General features: G+C 34.9%; 1 long non-coding RNA gene across 1 annotated transcript in view; it reads left to right on the forward strand.

Moving 5' to 3' along the window:
* Positions 1–10,611, forward strand: part of LOC108271396 (uncharacterized) — a 47,516-nt gene that overhangs the window by 26,788 nt on the left and 10,117 nt on the right. Inside the window, exon 2 of the long non-coding RNA XR_001813840.3 lies at positions 9,403–9,576. This is a non-coding gene — a long non-coding RNA (uncharacterized LOC108271396). The remainder of the gene's footprint in view (positions 1–9,402; positions 9,577–10,611) is intronic.

Genomic DNA, 10,611 nt, shown 5'->3' on the forward strand with positions numbered 1-10,611 from the left:
AATGCAGAATAATTCAAATATGCAAAAAAATCATATTCAGTAACTATTTTCAGCTTTGATGCTCCATATAATTTAGACAAAATGTTACTATTGTACTGAAATTACCATTAATGCTCTTTAACCTGGATCTGGATTTTTCTGGAAAAAAATGTGCAGTTGATAGTTGATTTAGAAACCTGTGATTTGTATTTTCTGCTCTTTCTATGATATTAATACAACCTCATGAGGTGTTGGTGATGGGTAGTACAGGACATAATTTCGGGTGTCCTGGCTGTGATGTAATATGTAGGAAATGCATAATGGGAAATCACACAGCTGTAATATTTACACACTTTGCCACATTTTTTTAATCTATTCTTTCATGTTGATATAGTGATTGATTGTGTTGCACCATTTTTAGCATCATGGGAAGGAGTTCTAATGGATATTTTGTGATATTTTGGTGCAAATTGATAGGGCTTTGACTCGTTTTACATCACAAATAAAATATCTAATGGATTCCAATTTGTGCCCTGGTGCTAGTGGATCAAATACACTGCAAATGTGTTTGTGTGTGGTTTTAATCAGCACTGATAGAGCAGGTACCATGTTGTATCCCGCTCCGTCGGCTCAGCAGCTCTCGGCTCCTGCGTTTCGGAGTCTTATTTAATTGAACGCAGCTGAAGCGAGACAAGATGTGCAAATATAAGACATATGTTCTTCGCTCCTTATTTACTCTGCCTGCTGATTTTCTAATAACACCTTTTGTGTTTCGGTGCAGCTCGGACCGAGTGTTCCCCCCCCACACACACATCCTCATTCCGGGTTTGTCACGATAAAGCGACGTCGTTTAATTAAAATGTTTCAATGGGAGAATAACCTTGAAAAGGGTGCGTGATAGAAAGTAGCAAATAACAACGGGTGAAAATCTATTATCATCTGTAAATGTTGGAAATGTTTGTGCAGCCCGGTTGCGTGGTGTTGTCACAATCTGGACTGAATAATATATATATATATATATATATATATATATATATATATATATATATATATATATATATATATATATATATATATATATATTAAAGCTATAAGGACATTATGGACAAGTGCACATCATGTAAGGAATGATATTAAAAAACATGGGATTAATAAATAACTAAATGAAAGAATAAATAAATGAATACCATTTTATTTATTTTTGTTTGCTTAACTCTAACAGGACAAGTTTGGTTTATTATTAATAAAACCTTAAAAATATGACATGTGACCTTTCGTGAATGAATGAAATGTTTCTGTATAAGCTATCAGGACATTAGTAACAATATTTTTATGCCTATTTTGTAAACAAATAAAAAGATGCAAGTTTGCTAACCATTTACTCATACTCATAAAAAAATGCTCTAATACAAACATCCGTGAAAGTATGGGTATGTCTCGATCAGTTCCCTAGTAATAAGTGGTGTATACATCAGTATATTGTGTACATGAGTTTGGGCACTGGTAAAGACCCTGGCTCACTACACATTGGGACACTGATAACTCAATTTCCAGCAACATGACTATGTACTCACATTGTAAAACGTCACCAAAAATGAAAAACTTAAATTATGTTATATAAATTTGTTAACTTAAATATACGCATTTCTGTCATGTTATGGCAAGCAGGATCGTAGGCAAGCTAGTGGATTTAAAAAAACAACAAACATTAAACACTTAAAAGTCATTAGACTCAAACAATCAATATAGAGAACATCAAATAAAGTTACAAACAACCTACTTACATTTGTAGACAAAGTTGGCTGAGAGTTCATCCTCCATTTTCTTCGAGCTGAAATGTTTCAGAAAATATGACATTTCCAATAAGGGAACATAGTGAGCATCAATGGTCCCTGGTAGTTGCGGTGCATTGTGGGATTTTTTAGGAAGCGAATGTTCCAGAGCGCTGGAAGAATTTTGTGATTGAGACAGCACACACACAAAGGTATTCACAAGTATATGGGGAAATCCCATTCTGCGAGCACTGAGCACTTTCTTTCACCAGTGTCCACACTGAATTAAGGCTCACTGTTTATTGCTCTGCACACTAAGCTCAGCCATCCTCACACTCTCTATTATACACACTATTTAAACACAACAACATCTTAAACATGAACATCAGCATGAGGAGTTCATCACTGACAGCACATGAGAGCAACCAACATAAACAGAGCTAAATAAAATATTCGGTGATGCAAACCAGTCTATGATAGAACATACTCTCATCTTTATTAACTCATTAAAACAACACCTCCTGAACTTCAACGAGTCTCACTAGAGCTACACATGGACAAATTAAGTGTGGTCAGAATTGTGTCATGTTTGTTAGGACGCCAATACTTTTGAACACAGTTTTAGAAAAATTCAATTGTCCTTATATGTTTAAAGCCAAAATGTCACACGTTCGAATCACATATGTTATTCATTTTATATACGTTTATCCTGTAATTTATCTTCATTTTCATGGAGAGTGCCACTATTTGAAAATTATTAAAGGTATCATTAAAATTCGGGTTTAAATGCAGAGTTAAACATGGCCCTTTGTTTATTTTTTAATGGCAAGCAGATGAGTTTATATTATAACCGTTATCATATCACATCTCTACAGCCTGCTCACTTCCTTCGTCAATGTTCTTTGCCTTTAAAAAAAAAAAGTTACTTCCTCTCAGGATGTTGTGTCTAACTAGCCGATAGAAAGAGATCGTCTCTCTAATCTTTATGCTTGACAGGAGAAAATATTTTCTTAAGGAGACAACATGCTCATTGTTGAGCCACCGAGACACACACACACACACACACACACACACACACACACACACACACACACACACACACACACACACTTACTCAGGCATGACTAAAATGCTGCTGCTTTGCTAAATGGCTTAATGACTGTGACTGTGATTTGATAACATTTTCAAGGCAGATATCCATGTCGGAAGCGATACACAGCGGTCTGCACATCTGCTATGTGTCGTCTGTACTTGCACCCGTTACGGTGAATAATTTAAATCACTACTGATGGACCAGTTAGTGCAACATTTATTCATTTGCCAGTCGCTTTTATTTAAAATAATTTGCAAATGAGGCAGAGCTCAATCATCAGAGCAGGTCAGGGTTAAACAATATGGGATTTGAATACATAACCATCTGGCTGTCCCATTAACCCCTAATGTAGCCATCATCCAAGATTTGATGTTTGACATTTGCTGCTTATTGCTTACAAGGAACGAGCTAATACAGCTACTAAGGAACATGCAATGTCACTGAAAATCTTTAAATCTCAGCCATAAATCACATCCAGTTCTTTATGTCACATGGACAGTTTGGTATTTCTCCGCTCTCTTAGGCTCTGCCTCTTAAAATTTGAAGGTGGCACTATTAAGTGATGTTATTAAGTGATGTAAATGATGATGTGGGTCCTTCCAGGATTTTGCAAGTTTTTTGATTGCAGAAATTAACGTAAAATCAAACAAACTCCGCAATATTCAGAGGAGTTTGCAATTTTGGGCAGTTTTTTTGGGATTACAGATTTGGGCCAAGATGCATCACGTGACATCATCATTTAGTGACGGCATTCACCCAAAGCCCTCTTCAATGCACATGCGTCAAACATGAGTACAGCTAAAAGGACTCATTTACCAACAATTATCACTGCAAAAAACAATTCTGTGCGATTGCATTTTCTCCAATTCAGGTAGATTCTGGCAAAAAACCCCACAAAAAACTCTGCAAGTTGCATCGCAAATTTTGAAAAAAAAAAAAAACTGCAGCAAAATCAAGCATTTTTGGCCGCAACAATCACAAAAAAAAACCTCCTGAAATCCTGTATAGAATGTAAAATTCTTCTTTGTGGAATCAAATGTCAGACAACAAACACATCTTGGCTCATTAACTACATTTGAGGTACAACCACACTTTAACGTTGCCTTTAAAGGTAAAAAAGAAATCGTGAAAAAGAATTAGCGCTATTGAATTCAGAATGCAATTCTAATACATTCTAGTTTCTATAGTAACAGTTCATTCACAGGGACTTGTACTGTGGATGCTCCACATAAACAGATTTTTAAAATCGTTGATATGGTGAAGTGTTCTGTAAGAAGATGTTTATTCAACATTTATGGAAGGAGTCTCCAGTGTCAGTGCTTTGTAGCTTTGTAAGTTTTTCAAAATATATTTTGCAGTAGCATGACAAGATGCGTTTATAATTTTTGTTGTCTAATTAGCTTCAAGATCGAGAAAAAGGAGAGACTGTTGAGGAAACAACTGTTTATCGCTGCTCTCTAACATAAGTGAGAACAAGAACACATTTCACAGAAAAACTATGACATTAGTCTTTAATAAATAAAAATGGTTGGTGATAACTGTAACTGTGCGCCATTGATTATTTTCCTATAACTTTAACAAGCATTTTACTCCTAGTTTTTATCTCTCTCTTTTATTAAATAGGAGAAATTCAATTAACAGGACAAAAAAAAACCACACTGAATCTTTTATTTTCTTCAAATGAATAACACATGGATTGTGTCGGTTCTCACAAATGATCAGGACAATCCCATTTGAGCTGAGACAGGGGCCGTGACCTCTCTCTCTCTCTCTCTCGCTCTCTCTCTCTCTCACACACACACACACACACACACACACACACACACGCGCGCGCGCGCGTTTCCATTCAAGCGTTTAAGAAGTTCACATTGTGATAGTGAGTGACAGGCCTCTGTTTCCCCTCGATTACTGATTCAGCTCAGTCCATAGGGGGAAAGAGTGGGGTCTGAGGTATCTCCCTGCCTCTATACAACACAACACTAACCATAACACACACACACACACACACACACACACACACACACACACACACACACACACACACACACACACACACGCACACATGCATTAGCACTGAGAACACACTCATGCATATGGAAATGAAACGCCCCATCATTCATATAACAGTCGATTAGCATGCTGTGATTAGAGATGGAGTATAGCCTTAAGCGTTGATGCTTTCTATCATTTCAATCAGTTTACTTAATGATCATTAATACTGTTTGTCACGTGATTTGCTGATTAATTTACTTATTTAAGATCAACAGCAAACATGTCAACCCTCTGGGATACTTTTTTCCTTTAACTTAAAGTCTTAGTTCTTAACGACATTTTTCCCCCAGTAATCAGATTTGCGCGTTGTTATTAGTCGATATTAGACTCATTGTAATCTGAGTGCACCTGTGCGAGCTAATTAGCAGCACTGCTATTTTGATTGAAGTCATTATTTCTTGCTTTAGAGCTTTAATAGTGAACTGAAGCATTGGTGCTGTGAGAGGACAAAAGGTGTAGAGTGGATTACTGTCAGAGTGAAGAGCGTGGGGAGAGAGAGAGAAAAAAAGAAAAACTTCTAATATATACAGATAGCTACAAAACCCCACCCCACCTCCCCCACACAAACAGCCAATGATGAGCAACTTTCCCTGCTTGGACTTTTTGTCTTTCCTCTACAGCTCACTAATAAACAGGATAAAAACTTCCATCATGAATTGAGGTCTAGTTTCTGTGACAGAAATTATGGTTATGATGATAACATGAAACATGAAACATAACAACTCTCAGGAAAAGTTCTGAAATATCGTAAAGCTGTAAGTTTATGTTTTCCACCATTTTCAGGAGTTTATGCTTTGTTGCGGTTTCTCACTAACATGACAAGCTACATTGAATTTTTTCTTATTAACTTCATGACAGAAAAAAGAGAGGCTGGTGAGGGAACAACTGTTTATAGCTGCTATAATGTACACTAATCCACTAATATTGGCACCCTATGAGCAATGAAGGAAAAATGTAAAAATTGTTTTTTTTTTATTATTGTTAAAAAAAAATGACAAAATACTCTGTTATCATGGATATCAATCAATTGCAAACAAACACAGGTTTATTAAAAAAAAAAATTGTTAAATATAGGTGTGCAACAATTATTGTCACCCTTTTAGTCAATACGTTGCCAAGATAACAAAGTCTTCTCCTGTAATGACTGATGAGGTTGGAGAATACATGGCAAGGGTTCTGAGACCATTCCTCCATACAGAATCTCTCCAGATCCTTCAAATTGGAAGTTCCATGCTGGTGGATTCTCTTCTTCAGGTCACTGCACAGGTTTTCTATTGGTTTCAAGTCAGGGGACTGGGATGGCCATGGCAGGACCTTGATTTTGTGGTCAGTAAACCATTTTTGTGGTTATTTTGATGATGTTTTGAATCAGTGTACTGCTGGAAGATCCAACCACGGCCCATTTTATGCTTTCTGGCAGAGGCAGTCAGGTTTTCATTTAATATCTTTTGATATTTGATAGACTGCATGATGCCATGTATTCTAAGAAAATGTCCAGGTCCTCTGGCAGAAAAACAGCCCCAAAATATTAAAGAGCCACCACCATATTTAACCGTGGCCATGAGGTACTTTTCCATATGGCTACCTCTCTGTGTGCACCAAAACCACCTCTTGTGTTTATTGCCAAAAAGCTCTATTTTGGTTTCATATGACCATAGAACCCGATCCCATTTGAAGATCCAGTAGTGTCTGGCAAACTGAAGATGCTTGAGTTCGTTTTAGGATGAGAGTAGAGGCTTTTTTCTTGAAACCCTTCCAAACAACTTGTGGTGATGTAGATGACTTCAGATTGTTTTTGGACACTTTCTGACCCCAAGACTCAACTAACTTCTGCAATTCTCCAACTGTGATTCTTGGAGATTTTTTGGCCTCTTGAACCATTCTCTTCATAGTGCGTTGAGACATTATAGACACACGTCCAATTCCAGGTTGATTCATAACATTTCCATTTGACTGGAACTTTTTATTTATTGCCCTGATGGTGGAAATTGGCATTTTCAATGCTTGAGCTATTTTTTTTATAGCCACTTCCCATTTTGTGAAGCTCAACAACCTTTTGCTGCACATCACAGCTATATTCCTTGTCTTACTAATTGTTATGAATGACTAAAGAAATTTGACCTATGTGTTACCTCATATTTATACCCCTGTGAAACAGGAAGTTGTGGTTGAAAAATTTCCTGTTCCTAGTCACCCAGGTGTACTAAAATAAAGTGGGAATATACTTCAAATATGTTTTTCTCATATGAATTCATAGGGGTGCCAATAATTGTTGCACCCATATTTAACAAAGATATTTTTATAAACCTGTTATTTGCTTGCAATTGTTTGATATCCATGAGAGCAGAGTACTTTTGTGAATGTTTTAAAAGATCAAAATGTTATACAAAGACAATTTTTCACAGCCTCCTTTGCTCATATTTACCAAGGGTGCCAATGTTAGTGGAGGGCACTGCAAGTGAAAACAGAAACTAACTTTTTTGCAGATGTTTCACAGCATTCAGTGTAATTAAAAATGGATAAAAATATGATGGATCCTTCTTTAATAAATGAAATATTGTACTCATTAACAAATTGCAATGGAATAAGAGGAATAAAGCACTTTGGGACATGCTGGTATAGGAAAATATTGTAGATATTCATTACATTCATTATTCAAAATGTTTATCTGAAAATGATCTGATTTTTGTAATCTGTAGGAAGCTACAACTTAATAATTTTTATGTCATCTATACGGTTTAGCATAACGATAGAACTATATAAATAAATATACATATACTAAATATATATTGCAATATGTTGTCAAACCCTCAGAGTGAAGGATGAAAAGCATTCCTTAAGATCTCCTTGTGCTGTGCATAATGAGTAATTAGGGGAAATAAATTCTGATGCTGATTGAAATTCTGAAGCATTTTTGTTAAACCTGCGTGTGTGTGTGTGTGTGTGTGTGTGTGTGTGTGTGTGTGTGTGTGTGTGTGTGTGTGTGTGTGTGTGCATACCAGTTGAATGCATGGATTCCCAAGGAGGTGGCCTTGAAAATTCATTCCTCTCTCTCTCTCTCTCTCTCTCTCTCTCTCTCTCTCTCTCTCTCTCTCTCTCTATATATATATATATATATATATATATATATATATATATATATATATATAGAGAGAGAGAGAGAGAGAGAGAGAGAGAGAGAGAGAAAACACAGTCACACAGTAATAATCTTATAACCAACATATTAAAATAAAAAAAAAAAAAAAAAAATAATAATAATAATAATAATAACAACAATAATAATAATAATGATCAGCTCCCAGAAAAAATCACATTGATATCACATGATGATAATATGTGATGTGATATTCAGCATCTGAATGTGAATGTAAACACATGACATCAAGTGAATATGTGACCACATGTCCTATAGGCGATGAAAAAGAATCACGTCTAAAAATCATGACCTTAAATGTAAATTGACCTATTTGTTAAAAATAAAAATCACATGGGAAAATAAATGTATCATTTGAAACTATGAACATATGAAAATAAATTAATCATGCAGCAAAATTACATGTGCAATAAGTGAATCATGTGAAAATGAATCACGTGAAATTAAACAGAATTACATGTGAATTAATGAGGTCAAATTAAAATATGAGTGAATACATGAATATAAATGTATCACGTGAGAAAGAATCACACATGATTCATGTAAAAATCACTTGAGAAGATAATCAAATGTGAAAATAAATGAATCATTTAACAATCTACAGTAACACCTAGATAAAGGACTCGTGTGTAAAAATCACGTGAACATAAAAAAACACGTGTGAGAATTTCACAGTATAAAACCACCTGTGTAAGTATCACATGTGAAATGAATGTGACTTTTCTGTCATTACGGTTACTTGTTATGTAAGATTCATTTTTATATTTATTCTTATATTACAATGTGATGGATTCTGTGCAAGTTTATTTCTAAAGAACATTTCCTTAACAAAAGCCATTCAAAGTGCTTTACATAAATAAAAGCAAAAATGATAAAGATATAGACGAAATACCAGATATGAATAGATATAAGATATATAAATAGGTAAAAATGTAAAATAAGTAAATAAATAAATACATTTGATCAGTATTTTTGATCAAAGTCTTCTTTGGCTGCTCTTTGAGAGCCCATTAGCTCAGGGCTGCTTTTGTTGCTCCTTTACAAAAGTGAACAAAAATGGCTTTAGATTTTCTGCTTTTTTATATAGTGGTTCAGAGACACAAAGAGAAGCGTGTTATTGTATTAGAAATAAAAGAACCATCTGTGCTAGAAAACAATGGCTTCAAATTATCTTTGAATGGCCGCCGAATAAAAAAAAAGGAAGATAAAGCTTTTATTTCCTTCTCATTATGTTTGGAGGAGAGGGGGTGGCAGTGCTGCTCTATCTAACTGACTTTTTTGTTGTTCTTGATGCATTCTTGCCCCTTTTTTCAGATTGTATATGGACATAAAACGCCTTTTTCCCGTTGCAGATGCGCGCAGAGAGAGAATGAGAAAGCGAAAGAGAGAGGAAGCGGAGAGAAGCGGAGAGAGAGCGGGCAGCGGAGCGCGGCTTGGCCGGGAGAGGAGCACCGGAGGGCGGCTACGGCTCACAGGATTCCCCGTTGTACCAGTGGAGGATGTTTAATGGATGCTCCGTGCTGACGGTAAAATATGCTAATTATATATAGGCTATATATGCGGAATATAACAAAGCGCATAGGCTACTACACTACTGAATATACATACAGCCGAATTAACGAATATAACATTTACTATTAAACATAATATACACTTCCTGTAAACGCTGATTTCATTCTGTTATTTGGGAAAGTTGCTGATGTTTGCTTTAGCCTAACCTTTACTCTGTTTTATATTCCATACCGTTATGACATCTATATTGTGTAGATAATTGTAATAATATCATAAATAGCTTATGGCTCAAATAGGCTAACAATTAGAATTTCAATTGTAATTATTATTAATATTATAATTATACTGTATTTCATCATTATTGTATTATATGTAAAATGCACTTCAGTTTACGTTACAGTAAAAAGGTAGGCCTATATATTAAGGAATATAGCCTAGAGCAAGTAGGGAGTTTAAATTAACCTAAATAAATAAGAATTGCAAAGTGAGGTTTACAATTTAAAGGAGATTAATGATAAGCCTATTAAATAAGACCACATAGTCTATATATTTTTCAAGTCCCTGTTTTACAGGCAAAGGAAAGTTGAAAAGTTTGAAGTTTGACCGGAAGTTTCAGTTAGCACTTGAAGTGCCAGGAGGAGGAGCTTAATTTAACACTGAACTTCCTGTTTTCAATTAAATAGCCTACTCAAGTTAAAACCGCGCTGTAATGTACTAACAGAGCTTAATGCCTGTAGGAACAAATGTTTTATCACAGCAAGACTTAAGCATTATTATTATTTTATTTTAATTCTATAATATTCAGTAGGCTACATAATATAATATAATATAATATAATATAATATAATATAATATAATATAATATAATATAATATAATATAATATATCACTCAAGGTTGTCATATTTGGTGTCATTTTATCCATCACTTTCCAGCATGTTTATCATTGCTTTTCATCTTTCTGTTTCAGCAGCACTGTTCAGATAACATTGTTTTAATTCTTTTTTAAATTATTATTATTTGTTTCTGCTCTTGAACTGATGGATATTA

Source organism: Ictalurus punctatus, chromosome 10 (genome assembly GCF_001660625.3).
Source record: "Ictalurus punctatus breed USDA103 chromosome 10, Coco_2.0, whole genome shotgun sequence".
NCBI classification, from domain to species: domain Eukaryota; kingdom Metazoa; phylum Chordata; class Actinopteri; order Siluriformes; family Ictaluridae; genus Ictalurus; species Ictalurus punctatus.